This window comes from Oncorhynchus keta, chromosome 34 (genome assembly GCF_023373465.1).
Source record: "Oncorhynchus keta strain PuntledgeMale-10-30-2019 chromosome 34, Oket_V2, whole genome shotgun sequence".
In the NCBI taxonomy this organism is placed as follows: Eukaryota; Metazoa; Chordata; class Actinopteri; order Salmoniformes; family Salmonidae; genus Oncorhynchus; species Oncorhynchus keta.
The window spans coordinates 65,780,789-65,800,424 of NC_068454.1; the positions used below are offsets into that span (position 1 = coordinate 65,780,789).

A 19,636-nucleotide genomic window follows, 5' to 3' on the forward strand; every position below is an offset into this window, starting at 1 on the left:
ACACAACTGAAAGACTGGTATGGCATTGCAATTGTCAATTACAGAACATTACCCAATAGCATAACGTCATTTGACAATTTATTTGATTGATTACATGTTTGAACGGTTAGTCGGACTGCTTGTTCTCCAGCAGTACTCGGTCTGTGGTCTGGAAGTCCAGGACCCCCCAGTTGAGAACGTTTCCAGGGGTGAAGATTGTATGGTTAGTGTACCTTTGGATCTCACAGGAAGACCGCATGTTGTCCCACATGTGGACATCCGTCAGCAGGCCAATGAATGACTGCTGCCGGTCGAAAAGCCTTCCTTTGATGGCTTCAGATTGGAGGAATTTCCTGGTGCTGGGTTTGCCATCTAGCCACAGCTGTCCAAGGTCTGTCGCAGAGGCGCAGAGAGTGCCAGGTGTTGAGGGTGTAGTCCTGGCCATCAAAGATTTCAGCGCCGTTCTTGGAACATTGTTCGATCTCACCTGCCACCGTCCTCTTGAAGATGACAAAAGCGTCATCTATAAGTGTGGCAAGGGAGAACAGGATGTGGTTCCTTCTGAGATTTGTGAAAAACCTGGAGACACATGTGGTGAGAAATGGTTATGGTTCATGCATCATACAACTTGCAAAAAGTTAAATTTGTTTTAATAAGTTGAACATTAGTCAATGAAAAAAAACTTCAGTTTGTTTTCAGTGTGTGAGATTTCTCTCTAAGTCATTAGTCTCACATGAGCTGTGTCGGTCTCTTGTGGAAAGGTCAACATTTTTACCTGAGGGGTCTGCAGACAGATTGTAGTGAACAAATTTTACCTGATCAAAAAAATCTTTCATTTCACCTTTGGTCTATGTAGTCTTAAATAGTTACATTTCACCCAACTTAGAAAAACTGCTACAAAGTGTGCACTCTAGCGAGAGCTTGTAAAATGAGCAAACAAAAGCCCCAACATACAAAATAAGTGTATTATTTACTGTCACATTTCATTACCGTTATCAGTGACTATATTACCACAAGCACTAGTAATAAGTTCTCCATATTGGGTAAGGATAATTGTAATTAATTTAAATTAACTGTTTAAATATAATAATATATGCCATTTAGCAGACGCTTTTATCCAAAGCGACTTACAGTCATGTGTGCATACATTCTACGTATGGGTGGTCCCGGGAATCGAACCCACTACCCTGGCGTTACAAGCGCCATGCTCTACCAACTGAGCTACAGAGAACTGTTTATATTACAGTGTAATGCACTGCAGAACAGAGAGGAGGAATGTTAGTTTGGTCGGGTATAAGTCATGGGGATTAAGGAGAGTGAGGACTGGTGTGGAGGCTGATTGGCAATGAGTAGCAGCTCATGTTGAGGTAATGGATGAGTGGTGTTCGAGGCAGCTAGTTGAGAGTTACGTTTAAGTCTGGTCAATAGAGTCAGTGAGGGGACCCATCTTTGTATGTTTCAGTATGGCATCTGTGAACAAGGACAGTGCCATTGAGGCCATCTCGTTATTAAAGTAGTCATTTTCTTCTTTTTATATTTGAAAAAAGTATAAAGCTAATATTGGTGGTGGAAGCCCCCAATGGCAATGTCCATACAAAATGGGTTATATCCTCTAAGTTCATTATTAGCACCATCTATTCACTTTTTCTGTTGCATAGCCTGCCCTGTATGCTATTAATCTTCTACTTGCCGTAGAACCGGTGCATGTCTAGGATGTGTTTACCCTTCCCAAATCCTAACTTTTGAAACACTAGGGCAATAAATGCTAAACTGACTTCAGTGCCAAGGATACACTTCATCCTGCACTTGGGGATATATTGTTTCTCTGTAGATGGATAACAGACATAGGTTCTCCCTGGATGAAGTGAATGGTTTCAAACATTCATTTTTTCCCGAAGGCATACTGTGTGTGTCCATCCCAAATCGGACCCTATTCCCTTTTTAGTGCACTACTTTTGACCAGGTCCCATTGGGTATATGTGGGGGGTAGTGTTCAGAGATAAAAGGCTGTAGATAATTCCAACTGCCATGGAAGTGTCTAGTCTTCAGAGGTGTAAGGATAATAATGACTAGAGGTGAAACTAGGGTTTTGTCCAGGGAAAGTAGTGCACTATATAGGGAATAGGTTGCCATCTCTCTCATACTGTTTCACTGACTGCAGAAGAAATGGACAGCTATCTTCGAGTGAGATAAAGATAGTTTTGACAAACATGGACAGAGCTTTTCTGTTTCCTGAGGGTTGCTGTGTCCGAATACCCAAGCTAGCGTACTACATACTATGTACTCATCGTGGCATACTATTTAGCAAGTACCGTTTAGTAAAAAGCATGCAGTATGCCACAGCCGCAATGCAGTAGCGGCTCCTGTCTGGCTGAGTAGGTGGGGTGGGGTTGAGTGAGGGTGGATCAAAATTCAACAGACATCCATTGCTAATTTCCAATTGGATTAATTTATCTAAATTCTAAATAGAATAGGACTGGAGTTATAGGCCAACTCAGGCTGGTTTAGGCATATACTGTAGTCCATACTATATATATGTAGCCCATTTATCCTATTTAATCAAAATATATTTTATATTTGAGATTATTCAATGTAGGGAACCATTGCCTTGACAGCTTTGCACACTCTTGGCATTCTCTCAACCAGCTACACCTGGAATGCTTTTCCAACAGTCTTGAAGGAGTTCCCACATATGCTGAAAACTTGTTGGCTGCTGTTCCTTCTCTCTCTGGTCCAACTCATCCCAACCCATCTCAATTGGGATGAGGTCGGGTGATTGTGGCGGACAGGTCATCTGATGAGGCACTCCATCACTCTCCTTGGTCAAATCGCCTTTACACAGCCTGGAGGTGTGTTTGGGGTCATTGTCCTGTTGAAAAACAAATGATAGTCCCACTAAGCACAAACCAGATGGGATGGCACATTGCTGCAGAATGCTGTGGTAGCCATGATGGTTAAGTGTGCCTTGAATTAAAATAAATAAATAATCACAGACAGTGTCACCGGCAGAGCACCCCCACACCTCCTCCTCCATGCTTCAAGGTGGGAACCACACATGCAGAGATCATCCGTTCACCTACTTGGTGTCTCAGAAATACTCATCAGACCAAAGGACAGATTTCCACCGGTCTAATGTCCATTGCTCGTGTTTTCTGGCCCAAGCAAGTCTCTTCTTCTTATTGATGTTCTTTAGTAGTGGTTTATTTGCAGCAATTCTACCATGAAGGCCTGATTCATGCAGTCTGCTCTGAACAGTTGGTGTTGAGATGTGTCTGTTAGTTGAACTTTGTTATGCATTTATTTGGACTGCAAATTCTGAGGGTGGTAACTCTAAAGAACTTATCCTCTGCAGCAAAGGTAACTCTGGGTCTTCCTTTCCTGTGGCGGTCCTCATGAGAGCCAGTTTCATCATAGCGCTTGATGGTTTTTGCGACTGCACTTTAAGAAACTTTCAAAGTTCTTTACATTTTCCGGATTGACTGACCTTTCTGTCTTAAAGTAATGATGGACTGTCGTTACTCTTTGCTTATTTGAGCTGTTCTTGCCAAAATATGGACTTGGTCATTTACCAAATAGGGCTATCTTCTGTATACCACCCCAACCTTGTTACAACACAAGGACCGAGTTTTGGAAACCCTGGACTAGCCTACAAAAGTAAAACAATCCATATGTTCAAATCAAAAAGCCTGATTAACATGATATCAGTAACGCAGCCACATCCCGAGTCCCAGGTGCAGACACATTCAGAAATCAAAAGAGGGTTTGGTGTTTAGTTTAAAATCTCTGATGAAAACCAAGAGATTAAGAAACACTTTTCAATGAGAAAACAGAAATCCACTTTAGGTTAAAAAATAAATACATTTAAACGTATATTTCAAAGATATAGACGTAAAATGCTACTTGTGATCATTTTAAGGAGAAAAACTTACATTTGAACACCACCACAGAAGCTTTGCTATTCGTCATCTTCCCAATTAAGTAGCCTAGGTTTGTGGTTTGGCATAGGAACGGTCTGGTCTTTATTGTGACCTATTTGTCGATAAGACATTTGTCTCATTTGATACTCTGAGGGTTGACAATATTCCCAATACCCATTTTTAGATGCCTGCTATTAATCCACCTTCCTATGCAAATACAAACTCTGCATGGGAGCAAGACATACAGTTGAAGTTTACATACACCTTAGCCAAATACATGTAAATTCAATTTCACAATTCCTGACATTTAATCTTTGTAAAAATTCCCTGTCTTAGGTCAGTTAGGATCACCACTTCATATAATAATGTGAAATGTCAGAAATCATTCTCTCTACTATTATTATTTCAGCTTTCATATCTTTCATCACATTCCCATTGGGTCAGAAGTTTACATGCACTCAATTAGTATTTGGTAACATCGCCCTAAACAATTTAAACTTGGGTCAAGCATTTTATGTAGCCTTCTACAAGCTTCCCTCAATAAGTTGGGAGAATTTTGGCCCATTCCTCATGACAGAGCTGGTGTAACTGAATCAGGTTTGTAGGCCTCCTTGCTCGCACACACTTTTTCAGTTCTGCCCACACATTTTCTATGGGGTTGAGGTCAGGGCTTTGTGATGGACACTCCAATACCTTGACTTTGTTGTCCTTAAGCCATTTTGCCACAACTTTGGAAGAATGCTTGGGGTCATTGTCCATTTGGAAGACCCATTTGCGACCAAGCCTCAACTTCCTGACTGATGTCTTGAGATGTTGCTTCAATGTATCCACAATTTTCCTTCCCTCATGATGCCATCTATTTTATGAAATGCACCAGTCCCTCCTGTCCCTCCAGCAAAGCACCTGTCCGCAATAGGCTGAGAGAGGCTGGACTGAAGGCTTGTAGGCCTGTTGTAAGGCAGGTCCTCACCAGACATCACCGGCAACAACGTCCCCTATGGGCACAAACCCACCGTCGCTGGACCAGACAGGACTGGCAAAAAGTGTTCTTCACTGACGAGTTGCGGTTTTGTCTCACCATGGGTGGTGTTCGGATTCGCATTTATTGTTGAAGGAATGAGCGTTACACCGAGACCTGTACTCTGGAGCGGGATCGATTTGGAGGTGGAGGGTCCATCATGGTCTGGGGCGGTGTGTCACAGCATCATCGGACTGAGGTTGTTGTCATTGCAGGCAATCTCAACGCTGTGCGTTACAAGGAAGACATCCTCCTCCCTCATGTGGTACCCTTCCTGCAGGCTCATCCTGACATGACCCTCCAGCATGACAATGCCACCAGCCATACTGCTCATTCTGTGCGTGATTTCCTGCAAGACAGGAATATCAGTGTTCTGCCATGGCCAGCGAAGAGCCCGGATCTCAACCCCATTGAGCACGTCTGGGACCTGTTGGATCGGAGGGTGAGGGCTAGGGCCATTCCCCTCAGAAATGTCCAGGAACTTCCAGGTGCCTTGGTGGAAGAGTGGGGTAACATCTCACAGCAAGAACTGGCAAATCTGGTGCAGTCCATGAGGAGGAGATGCACTGCAGCTGGTGGCCACACAGTACTTGTTACGAAGATGAGTACATAAACTCAGCAAAAAAAGAAACGTTCTCTCACTGTCAACTGCGTTTATTTTCATCAATCTTAACATGTGTAAATATTTGTATGAACATAAGGTTCAACAAATTATACATAAACTGAACAAGTTCCACATACATGTGACTAACAGAAATTGAATAATGTGTCCCTGAACAAAGGGGGGTCAAAATCAAAACTTTGCTGAAAATAAACGCAGTTGACAGTGAGAGAACGTTTCTTTTTTTGCTGAGTTTATGTACTCATCTTCAGATACTACTTAACAAGTACTGTTTAGTAAAAAGCATGCATTATGCCACAGCCGCAACAAAGCAGTAGCGGCTCCTGACTGGATGAGTAGGTGGGTCAAGTGCGGGTGGATTTTTCCAAATTCAACAGACATCCATCGCTGATAATAGCTAATTTCCAATTGGATTAATTTATCTAAACTCTGACTTGAATAGGAATGGAGTTATAGTCTACTCAGGCTGGTTTAGGCATATACTGTAGTCCATACTGTATATATGTAGCCCATTTATCCTATTTAAAAAGACTGAAGAGAGAAACAGATAATTATGTCCAATTTCAACATATTCATTAGTGAAACCAAAGTGCATGTATAAATGAAATAATGTCCTAGTACACACACCAAAACTTTTCAAATGTTAAAATCAGAAGGCTAGTGCATAGACAATCTTCGACAGTTGGTTGCATGGCAAATTCAGAACCGCTGGACAGCAACATAATACACTAAAACTCTAGGAACGAGATCAGAATGACTGCTGGGGCTTAATCCACGAGTTTTGGAAACCCTGGACTAGCCTACAAAAGTAAAACAATCCATATGTTCAAATCAAAAGGCCTGATTAACATGATATCAGTAACGCAGCCACATCCCGAGTCCCAGGTGCAGACACATTCAGAAATCAAAAGAGGGTTTGGTGTTTAGTTTAAAATGTCTGATGAAAGCCAAGAGAACAAGACACACTTTTCAATGAGAAAAAAAACACACTTCTGTTTTCAAAGCTGTAAAGCTGTCTGTCGCAAAAGGCTACTTGTGATCATTTTAAAGAGAAAAAAATGACTTAACCTACTGTCACGTTCGTCATATTGATGAGACTAAGGCGCTGCGGGACAAGCATTCTTTCTTCTTTTAATGAAGGAAAAACACTAAACAAACTAACAAAGAAACAAATCGAATGTGACACTATATCACACGAGTGCTGACATGCAACACATAGACAATAACCCACGAAACCAAAAGGGCAAATGGCAACCTAAATAGGATCCCCAATCAGAGATAACGATAAACAGCTGTCTCTGATTGGGAACCAATTCAGGCCACCATAGACCTACATTTACCTCGACAATACCAAAACCCCATAGATACAAAAAACCCTAGACAAGACGAAAACACACATACCACCCTCGTCACACCCTGACCTAACCAAAATAATAAAGAAAACAAAGATAACTAAGGTCAGGGCGTGACAGTACCCCCCCACCCCCAAAGGTGTGGACTCCCAGCCGCAAACCTAAACCTATATGGGAGGGTCTGGGTGGGCATCTAACCTCTGTGGCGGCTCTGGTTCTGGACGCCGCCCCCCCTTCTTTACACTGAGTCCGCTCTTGTAGTACAGACCCGTGGATTATTGTCGGAGGCTCTGGACTGCGGATCCTTGCCGTAGGCCCCGGGCTGGGGACCCTCGCTGTGTGGATCATCGCCGGATGTCCTGGACTGGGGACCGTCGCTGGAGTCACCGGACTGGGGACCGTCAATAGAGACCCCGGACTGGGGACCGTCGCTGGAGACCCCGGACTGTCGCTGGAGACCCCGGACTGTGGCCCGTCGTTGGAGGTTCCGGACTGTGGCCCGTCGCCGGAGGTTCCGGACTGTGTACTGTCGCAGGACGTTCTGGACTAGGTACTGTTGCCGGACGCTCTGGACTGGGTACTGTTGCCGGACGCTCTGGACTGGGTACTGTCGCCGGACGCTCTGGACTGGGTACTGTCGCCAGACGTTCTGGACTGGGTACTGTCGCCGGACGTTCTGGACTGGGTACTGTCGCCGGACGTTCTGGACTGGGTACTGTCGCCGGACCTTCTGGACTGGGTACTGTCGCCGGATGCACTGGACTGGGTACTGTCGCCGGACGCTCTGGACTGGGTACTGTCGCCGGACGCTCTGGACTGGGTACTGTCGCCGGACGCTCTGGACTGCCGAGGTGCACTGTAGGCCTGGTGCGTGGTGCCAGCACTGCTGTACCGGGCTGGGGACACGCACTTCAGGGCGAGTGCGAGGAGCAGAAACAGGACGTACTGGACCCTGGAGGTGCACTGGAAGCCTGGTGCTGGCACTGGTGGTACCGGGCTGGTGACACGCACCTCAAGGAGAGTGCGGGGAGGAGGAACAGGGCGTACTGGACTGCCGAGGCGCACTGTAGGCCTGGTGCGTGGTGCCGGCACTGGTGGTACCAGGCTGGGGACACGCACCTCAGGGCGAGTGCGAGGAGCAGGAACAGGACACACCTGACTGAGGAAGCGCACTTGAGGGAGAGTGCGAGAAGTTGGCACAGGACGCACTGGGTTTTGAAGGTACACTAGAGATCTGGTGTGTATAGCCGGCATCAATTGTTCCGGAACTTTAACACACGTTTCAGGACGAGTACGGAGAGCTGACTCAGGTGGCACCAAACTGACAACACATTATTTTATTCCAAATCCGTGCGTCGTCCACCAACTCAACAACTCCCCCATTTCTCTCTCCTCCGAATTGTCCTTCTCCCAGACTGGCTCTGGTTTACTCCTTGGCTCCGCCGACTGCTCCATGTGCCTCCCCCAAATAATTATCTTGGGGTTTTCTGTGGTTGCCTTGACTCTTCGTATCGTCGCCTTTCCTCCTGTGCTATCTCCACCTGCTTCCATTGCAGGGTCTTGTCCCCTGCCATTACCTCCTCCCAGGTCCAGGATGTCCGCTCCTCATTCACACGCTGCTTGGTCCTTATTTGGTGGGTTATTCTGTCACGTTCGTCATAGTGAGGAGACCAAGGTGCAGTGTGAGATGAATACATTCTTCTTTATTAAATGAAGAACACTAACAAAATAACAAAATAACAACACGAACGTGACGCTATAAACACGAGTGCTGACATGCAACTACACATAGACAATAACCCACCACACCAAAATGGAAATGGCAAACTAAATAGGATCCCCAATCAGAGACAACGATAAACAGCTGTCTGATTGGGAAGCAATTCCGGCCACCATAGACCTATAATAAACCTAGACTAACAAACACCTCTAGGTATACAAAAAAACTAGACAGGACAAACAAGCATACCCACCCTCGTCACACCCTGCCCTGACCAAAATAATACATAAAACATAGAAAACTAAGGTCAGGGCATGACACCTACATTTAAACACCACCGCAGAAGCTTTGCTATTCGTCATCTTCCCAAATATGTAGCCTAGCTTAGTTGTTTGGCTTCTTGAAGAGAACTAGGGCCTATCATTTGCAGCCCACTTCTTCCAATGCAATGTGGAAAAGTGTGCATCGAAATCTACTAGATGAAGAGCCGAAATGAGTATAACATCCTGGCATTTAAACCACACTTGATTTTCAAAAATCCACACACTATAAAACATATTTTTGCATACTGAGAATATGTCATGCGTGATTGCGTAGTTTCCCACTATTCGTTGATTTTTAAATTAGTATGACACACACGCACATAAACAAACACATGCCTACACACACACTATCTTGGTTGTCCATCGAAGACGATCATGACGGTGCTCCCCTTGGGGACGCTGGGGTAGGGGTGGGTTATATCTTTTGGTGCTTGTGTCACTTCATCTGGTTGTGGAGGCCGATGTGAGAGCAACACACTGGTGCAGCTGTGTGGGAGTCGGATTGCATTATCCCAGCTGCGTATTGGGGTGAGTCTCTTGTATTTCATTTGTAAGATAGCGTCTTCCAGGTGCTGAATCCCTCTTGCACAGGTATACTGCTAGGTGCACCTGACCAGTGCTAAGGTTTCCAGGCTGGAGGGATTTAGTCAACGTTTTTGTTTCTGACCTCCAGCGAGGGGCGTTTGGCTGCATCGAGTTGTCAGTAGAGAACTCAGCGGGGGAGGCGGTGATCAGGCATGTGCATCACGTGGGGACGAGCCAGTGAAGGATTCGTTTAACCATGCTTGCCTCAATGCAGGAAGACTTGGTGTTGTCGAGGATCTCGATGTTGGGTAATCTGTCCTCCCAGGTTAGCTCTAGGATGTGCTGGATTCTAAATAGAGTGTGGATTTTGTTGCCAAGGGAGCATGTAGGGGAGAGGGCAGCACCAAGGTAGATGAAATGGGGTACCACTTTGAAGGGCACACTGGGGTACTGTAGATGAGTCAAGCAAGTATTTCTGTTTTCTGGGTATTGACTTGGAGGCCGACAGAGAGGTAGAAGGAGGAGACCAGAAGTGTGTTCCACAAGGATTTGGTTTGTGAATGCTCGTGGCGAACTATGAGATTGTTTTGAACAGAGTTTGTTGAATGTTTTCAATGTTCAATTTCTGTTAGTTCTTGGCAAAATGAAATGGATGTAGCAAGAAGAGCAGCTGTTCTTGCTGGAGCAATTGTGGAAGATTTTTTAAAGATTTTGTTCCTGATCCTATTGAAGCACCGTTTCCCCTACTAGCAGTTGCTATATATGGGATTGAAGATGAGTCCGGTAGAATACTGAATTATGTGGAAGAGATAATCCCAACATACAGTGAGTGACCTCTCCTTTCGGGATCACTTTCAGATGGGTCAGAAGACCTTCCAGGTACTTTGCACCACATTTGCATATTATATTTTGCATGTATTATAATAGATGTACTATTTATGATATGTGCATACTCCTCTTTAAACAATTCTGAACACTGTCTGATTTCCTGAATAAAATAATATCAATCATAATACAAACAAGCCCAGTCTCATTGCAAGGTCGCAGTTGTAAATGAGAACTTGTTCTCAACTGGCCTACCTGGTTAAATAAAGGTGAAATAAAATTTAAAAATGATCTAGCTAGCCAATCACAGCTTTGCAGTCTTCATTTGCGGTTTGTTTGGTCAGTAGAATTGCCTCTTATGCAACTGAATTAAAAGAATGATAAAAAAACATATATATTTCTATATATCAAAACATAGGCAAATACATGATGTTTCAGTGTCCAGATTTAAAAAGTAGTGATTTACCAATTTACCAATCATTAATTAATTTTCTAACACTAACCTCATAAATTACAGCCTACTATTTAAGATACTCTGCACTGTAAACCTTTGTAAACGGACTAGCAATAGGCTACTGCTGCCATCTACTGGCAGATTTTACATAGCAATTGTGCAGTAAATCAACAACACCAATGAATAGCAGATAACTCAAGATTGTTAAATGTTCTCAGCTGAAGGACAGAGCTAACAGATTCTTATTTTGCTTTGTTCCAGATACCGTGTGAAGACCTGGCTCCTCTGCTGTCTCATAGAGGTGGACCCATTGAAAATAGGGTGTTGGCCTTCCTGTGGCTGATGGCCACAGGAACTCTAGGTAGTGTGCGACAGCCAGCTAATTTTTTACAAACATCTACACAGGGAATGCTGGTTCTATGCACGATGTCAGAGTGTAAAGGACCAGCGACCTCAAGGCCCACCTGGAGACCAACCCAATTCCATCTGCTCTGGGATTCTGCATACGCCCTGAGCGTGGACTTAATTGTCCCATTCAGAAACAACGGCCACCTTGAAGATGAACAAAAGCATTTCAACCAGGTCCACAGTTCAACACGTGGACACATTTAGAGGGCGTTTGGGATATCCAAGTGGAGGAGACTGCTATACTTGGACATGTGCCTTCTTAACAAAGTACCATAGGATTGCCAGTGCATGTGTTCTCCAGAAAACATGCTCCAAAACAATTAGTTATTAACGATTTCAGTTAAACATACGAAAAAGGAAAATTGTCGGGATAATTCATTATGTGTACAATTAAACAATAAATCAATAAATAGATTTAGGCTACTGTTCTTTGAAATTCTGGAGTGGAGCGGTAAAGTGTTTAAGAATATTGTTCCTAACACTCTGTGCTTGAACTGTCTGTTTCTGAAGTGTGATGATATTGTCCAGTTTTGCCTCGAGCATCTCATTTGGTCTTCTTTTTGGGTTGAGAATGGGGAGTGGTGTTGGCATGAGAGTTATAAGGTGCTGTAGCAGAGGGAGAGGATGAGAGTGCATCAGTGTTACTGTAGTGTGCTGTGTGTGGGGTGTTTGCAGAGGTGCTGGGTTGAGTGACAGTGTAATTAGTATTGTGTGCTGTATGTTGTGTGTGTAGTGATGTTGGGGTTGGTATGGGATGTGAGTGTTGTGTGTGGGAAAAGATGAAAAATGACTGCGGGGTTCACCAGAGAGGACCTCCTCCATGATGGAGTAGAACTCCCACTTCCTTCTCCCCTGCCCAGTCTTCTGATGACCATCAATGATGGCCTTGTACCTGTGACATGCAATTTGGCATCCTGAATGAACATTAACAATAGTTACATGACACTAAGCAGGAGTCCTGTAGGTTGAAAAGTTTCAAGCCAGATGGTACTGTAGCTGGGTTCTGTCGATTGAGCTGAGGGAGTTGTGTGACAGGTGTTTGACGGCAACAAGGAGCATGTTTAATATGACTGGAGCCAGAACACATCCTTGCTTGACCCATACCCCCATGTTGAAGGGTTCTGATTGAAGCCCACTGAGCACCACTCTGGCATGCATTCCTTCATGGAACTGTTTTTATCAGGCATCAAGGTAAGACCCAAGTGCAGACTGTGGAAGTAGCAATGTTTATTGTAACACAGGGGCAGGCAAATGACAGGTCAAGGCAGGCAGGGGTCAATAATCCAGAACAGAGGCCAAGATACAGGACGGCAGGCAGGCTCAGGTCAGGCAGAGGTTGGTAATCCAGAGGTGGAGCAAACGTACAGGACGGCAAGCAGGCTCAGGGTCAGAGACAGGCAGGTACAGAGTCAGGACAAGGTGGGCGGGTACAGAGTCAGGACAAGCAAAGTTTAAAAACCAGGAGGATGAAAAAAAGAGAGACTAGGGAAAAACAGGAGCTGAAATAAAACTGCTAAATGGCATATATATATTATTATATTATTATATTATTATTATATTATTATTAAATAAAACGCTGGTAGGCTTGAACAAACAAGAGAACTGGCAACAGACAGACAGAAAACACAGGTATAAATACACAGGGGATAATGGGGAAGATGGGCGATACCCAGAGGGTGGTGGAGACAAGTACAAGGACAGGTGAAACAGACAGGTGAAAAAGGGTGTGACAGTTTTAGGATGCTCAGAAACTTGGGTGGCACCCAAAGTTTGGTGAGCTGCTGCCTGAGTATCTCACAGTTGATGGTGTAGAATGCTATTGCCGTAAGCCGCTTTATCACCCTTAGTCTTGTAGATAACTACAATATTTGCATCCTTCCAGTCCTGTGGTATGGTTTTGGATAGCCAGATAGACTTGATGAGACGATGCAAGTGGCAAAGGAAGAGGTATCTCCCATGCTTCAGGATCGTAGCTGGGATGTCATTGGGTCCAGAACTTGTTGTTTTTCAGACCTTTGACCACCTGGTGGACCTCAGGGAACTTTGGTGGGATGTGTAGTCCCTGAATGGGTGGGATGTCTGGAAGTTTGTCGAGGTTGAGCAGGTCTGTGAGGTTGAAGTGGTTGAGGAAGTTTTCGAAGTGCTCCGCCATCTCTCTAAGATCCTTTGGTGGTCCTTGAAAAGCGTCTTGCCCTTGGCAGACCTGACAAGGGTTATGGTGTTTTGGGTGTTTTTTGATCTCATCTGCCTTTTGGACCCACCAGTTGTCCTCAATGGCACAAAGAGTACGCTGGGTCTCTGCTTAAGCCTAGGAGAGGGAGAATTGGAGAGTGGTGGTGTCTGGGTTGGACAGGAGGGTTTGGTGATGTTTTTTGGTGTACCCGACTGATTCAGAAGCTGCTTCTCAGTCTATATGGTGTTGGGGGAGTGGTTCGGGGGAGTTTGTTAGAGAAAAGATGCCGAAAGATGTTAGTGATTGCAGGGTTTTTGAGGGCATTACAGTTAGTACACATTCCCAGATCTGGTGTTCCGAACCCACCCCGGTGTGGTGTGTTTTGAATGGAAGTGTTGAGAACTTTTTTTGTTTCATTGTCTGCGTCCAGCACCAACAGGGGATTCAGTGATGCGCTGGAGGAATGAGGTTTTTCACAGCAAAAACCACTCCATGGTTGCAACAGGAGTGGAATGTTCATATGGGAAGCAGCAGATAAGGTAAGTGAGATTTGAGGGTGTGGGGGGGAGTAGCGGAGGGGGGGATGTCCATAAGGGGAGTAGCAGGGGGAGGGGGAGCATGTAGCTGACTAGTGGTGGCTATTCAGCAGCCTGATGGTCTGAGGGTAGAAACTATTGGCCAGTCTTTCAGTTTTCGCCATGATGCTCCTGTACTGCCCACGTTTGAGTGTTTGAAGCTGGGAGAACAGAGCATGGTTTGGGTGGCTCGGGTCCCTGATGATTATCTTGGAATTCCTGCGACACCTGGTGTTGTAGGTGTCCTGTAGGGCAGGCAGTGTGTGTTCAATGGTGCGTACGACTGCACGTATCACCCACTGGAGAGCCTTGCGGTCCGTGGCGGTGGAGTTGCTGTGCCAGGCTGTGATGCAGCCCGATATTATGCTCTTGATGGTGCTCCTGAGGTCGTTGGGCCATGAGGGCTGGCCTTCTGTGCGGATGGGGGAGGGGGTGGAGCAAAAGGCCTGCGCAGGGAGGGTATGGGTGCGCAGTCCCTACACCCACCATCTTCACTCCAGCCAGACAGACTACTGTAAAACATCAACATTCCTCTGCTGATGTAGAATTTCCTGCCACAAGGAATTATTTTAAACACACAATGACTGTGGAATGAATTCACACCAAGGCAAGTACTGCCACAGAACATGAAAAACTGCAGTTTAATAAATTAAATAGGCAGAAAACACCGTTTAGGGTTTGATAAGAAAATTACGAGGGATGAATGTTCTCTAAACTTCGTGTGTAGTATTAGAATCCTCAGTGGTGTTTCTGTATCAACATCTGGGAATAAAATGTGAGTATTGGGATATATGACCTGTGGTTGTTGTTTTTCTACTGTCTACAGAGGATCAGTTATAACTATGGTTATAGCTATGGCAACAAACATTATATTAGTATGGTCTCAGATGTTGAAAACCAATCCTATCCACATACACACACATGCACATGTTAGAGATGCTGGATAATATAGGATGCCTCCTGTGAAACGTTCTGCTTTGGGCAACAGTTTTCACTCTCATATTACCATATCGCGTGTGTGTTGTTTGTGCGTGTGCGTGTGTGTGTGTGTTATTCTCATATTATCAGGTTGCTGATGTTAATATTACATTGTTACGTTTTTGCAGCAGGTTGTGTGTGCGTGTGCGCGTGTGTGTGTGTGTATGTGTATGTGTATGTGTGCGTGTGCGTGTCTATGTGTTATGTGCGTGTGTGTGTGTATGTGTGCGTGTATGTGTATGTGTATGTGTATGTGTGCGTGTATGTGTATGTGTATGTGTGCGTGTATGTGTGCGTGTATGTGTGCGTGTATGTGTGCGTGTATGTGTGCGTGTATGTGTATGTGTATGTGTGTATGTGCGTGTGTGTGTATGTGTGCGTGTGTATGTGTGCGTGTGTGTGTGTGTGCGTGCGTGTGCGTGTGTGTGTATGTGTGCGTGTGTGTGTATGTGTGCGTGTATGTGTATGTGTATGTGTGCGTGTGTGTGTATGTGTGCGTGTGTGTGTATGTGTGCGTGTGTGTGTGTGTGCGTGCGTGTGCGTGTGTGTAGTGCATGGGTGAACGCTGATCTACAAAATTATATATCAGTGCATATCTTCGGGACGGTATTAAGTTGTAACGACACCAGCAACATTGTGAAACACACTGGCTTACATCCTGCCTTTGCATTAATGTTTAATTTCACGCCTTCGAGCAGCTCTGACATTCGTAACAAGGTTATATTTATCCTAGCATGATAGAACCACTGACAGCTAAATCACGCAACATACTCAGTAAGCTCACCGTTTATTTACATTGTCAGTTTCTTATGGTATACTGTCAGCTGATCGACATCTAGTGTCATGGCCTTTTCAATTTACACAATTATGGAAAGTTACCAGACAGCATAAAAGATACTTGGTTAAAATGTGTTTGAGGGTTAATGGTTACAGTCTGATTGTCTGTTCTGCCTTTAGTCCGGAAGGCAAGGCCTGTTGAGCATGTCGCTGGTGGTCAATTTCATCTGATTTCTGTACCTCTGGATCTCACATGGAGACAGCAGATGTGGACATCTGTCAGCAGGCCAACAAATGACTAATGCTGGTTGAAACGCCCGCTGAACGAATCCTGAAACAGGAAACAACAACATGTTGGAATGCTTTCTTGTTCTTTTCAATGTTGGATGCTTTATTTTCAAGCAGAAAAGACTATGTGCATTTTTCATCTTACATTTCATTCGACTTGGAAAAATTAACAGGTGCAAATTGTGTACTCTACCAAAAGTTTAAATAGTAGTGAGCAAAGACAAACCGTTAAACATATCTAAACAGAATACGTTTTACTATCTACTATTTACTGTCACATTTCATTGCAGTTATCACAGTGACTATGTTACATTGAGGTACAGCACAGCATGTTGTAATCACCACAATTACTAGTAGGAATTTCTCCATGTCGTAAGAATAAAAAAAACTGTTGTTTTGTCTTAATCAATTAACTTTTTCTAATGCATATTATAAACATCTGTCCTGTATGTTACTGAGCAGAACAGTAATATAACATTTATCATAGCTGTGTGAAAAACATTTGCCCTGTATGCTAATAAGCAGACCATTTAAGTTATATTCATGGTGCTGTTTATTTTTTTATTTTAAATAAGCTTTTTTAAGTTGACTGAGAACACGTTCTCTTGCACAGCAACGACCTGGGGAATAGGTACAGGGGTGAAGTGGATGAATGAGCCAATTGGAAGCTGGGGATGATTAGGTGGCCATGATGGTATGAGGGACAGATGGGGTATTTCGCCAGAACACGGGGGTTTAACACCCCTACTTTTACCATAAGTGCCATGGGTTCTTTAGTGACCACAGAGTCAGGACACCCGTTTGATGTCCCACACAAAAGACACAGGGCAATGGTTAACATGAATTTGTAAAATACATGATCTTACCTTATGGGTTGTCAGAGTGCCTTGTTGGTGTGTGTGAGAGAGCTGAATACTTATCTTCTACTTGTTTCCTCTTCTACTTGTTTCATTTCTATCATCAGCAGTTAAGTTATGACACAAAAAGGAAACAGGTATATCATGCAAACTTGACAGGCATTATTGACCTAAACATGTATTATTTTTCACCAGTTCCCTTACTTATTGAAATATTGACTCAGTCACACAAGAGGAAACATCAGCATAATAGACAACTTGAACTTTAATAGATCTTAATTTTTTGAGTTCGTCAAGAAATGATTCCTAAACCGGGAATTTTACATCAGGGTTTTCATTCATACTGTAGATATGTATTGAAGAACATAACAATATAAATATTTATTTGATCCAGGTGAAAAATAGCAGTCACAAGTTTTGATATAACATTGATAAACTTGCAGCTCTAAGTACTTTACAAACACTCACAAAACACATTCATAAAAATAGCATTATACCAATGTCATGACGTTGGCCTGGGGGTAGGTTTATGACAGTCATAAATACCCCCCCCCTTTTTCCTCTCTCTACCCTACTGATGTGACATTTGAAAATCACTTGGTTAACATAGAGATTGTGGGGACATCAGAAAGTGTAGGAAATTAACCATATTTTGGTAATCCAACCAGTTGAACATATGGGTTGGTACGTAATGAATATGATGTCAGTTCGGTTGTCATCTGAGACATTCTCATCAATGATAGGATGACATAAACCCTACAGTGGAAAGTCTACACATTAGAGTAATCAGATTCACATGAAATTGTTGCCCAATTTAAATGTTTGAATATAAAATTATTGGTGAAAAGATTTTAGCTTCCAAATGAGAGATTTGGGTTTTCATAAGGATAGGGCTCTGCTCAATCAGTGGCCCGCCCCTGTGAAGAGACATGGGTTATAAAACTAAGAAAACACACCCTTCTCCCTCCACTATATAAAGCCTCGACGAAAATGTAATCTCCTGTTCCGAGGACGTGAGGACGACGGTTCATACGTTAACTTCTTGAGTGTAGGGGGCAGTATTAGTTTTTGGCAAAAAAAAACGTACCCATTTGAAACTGCCTATTTCTCAGGCCCAGAAACTAGAATATGCATATATAAGGATCGAAAACACTGTAACGTTTCCAAAACAGTCGAAATATTGTCTGTGAGTTTAACAGAACTGATATTGCAGGCGAAAACCTGAGGAAAATCCAACAAGGAAGTGCCGTTTTTCCTGAAAGGTCTCTGTTCCATTGGATGCCTTGCCTCCATTTAAAGGGATATCAACAAGATTCCTTTTCCTATGGCTTCCTCAAGCTGTGAACAGCCTTTTACAAATAGTTTCAGGCTTTAATTTTAAAAAATGAGCGAGAAAGAACCCATCGCATCAGTGGATGGCTGTGTGCCAGCAGAGTTTTTCATGCGCAACAGCCATTTTCTCTCTCTCTCCTATGGAAGAAGCTACATTCCGGTTGACATATTATCGATTATATATTGTAAAAACAACCTGAGGATTGATTATAAAAAACATTTGACATCTTTCTACGCACTTTACGGATACTATTTGGAATTGTCGTCTGCGATGTCGTGACCGCTCGAGCCTGTGGATTTCTGAACACAACACGCCTAACCAATGGAGATATTTTGGATATAAAAATGCAATCTTTATGGAACAAAAGGAACATTTATTGCGTAACTGGGAGTCTCGTGAGTGCAAACATCAGAAGATCATCAAAGGTAAGCGATTTAACTTATTGCTTTCGTGACCAATCTACTTGGCTGCGAGCTGTTTGTAATATTTTGTCTACTTAGAGAGATGTGCTTACATAAACACTTCGATAGCTTTCGCCGAAAAGCTTTATTGAAATCTGATATGCCAGGTGGATTAACAACAAGCTAAGCTGTGTTTTGCTATATTGCACTTGTGATTTCATGAAAATTAAATATTTTTTGTAATTTAATTTGAATTTGGCGCTCTGTAATTCAGTGGATGTTGATGAAAATGATCCCACTAACGGGATGGGTGCGTCAAGAAGTTAAAAAGGACTAACATGTCAACTACAGAACTAAGCCAACCTCAGTGTGAGTTTTTTGAACTCATATTTGAACTCATATTCATTAAAGAAGTGATACCTCCTCGCCGTTGAGTTAGCAACAGCATCTGACCCACTGGAATTGTGATACAGTGAATTATAAGTGAAATAATCTGTCTGTAAACAATTGTTGAAGAATTACTTGTGCCATGCACAAATTAGATGTCCTAACCTGACTTGCCAAAACTATAGTTTATTATCAACACATTTGTGGAATGGTTGAAAAACTAGTTTTAATGACTCCAACATAAGTGTATGCAAAGTTCCGATTTCAACTGTATGTTGAGCACCGATACATTTTATCTCGAATTTCTCTTCATATGACAAGGATTAGCCAGTAGATTATCGACTGGAATCATGACGATGACTGCTTGTCTAACTTGCTTGTCTAACTTGCTAGCTAAGATTTTTGTATGCAGCTTTATTAACTCAATAATATATATTTTTTACATTATTATTATTATTAAAATAACATGCAAAACAGTCAACAAAAAACATGACATTTATTTAGATAAACAGGTGGGGCTGAATAAGGGGTTGCCACTGATTGTGTGTCACTTTTGCCACTAACTGTTCTTTCATGAAGAAATCACAAATTTCTCCAAAAGTCTAATAGGCTAATGGAACTTCACTTCATATTTTGTGTGTGTAGTATTTTAATAAGTAAGTAAGTGAGGAAAAATATATACCCATTTATTTTATTGAAGCAATACAAATAATTAACCTTGTCA

General features: G+C 43.2%; 1 pseudogene; it reads right to left on the reverse strand.

The window, feature by feature from the left end:
* On the reverse strand, positions 1-8,462 carry LOC118367624 (C-reactive protein-like; annotated as a pseudogene).
* Between the last annotated feature and the right edge of the window lie 11,174 nt (positions 8,463-19,636).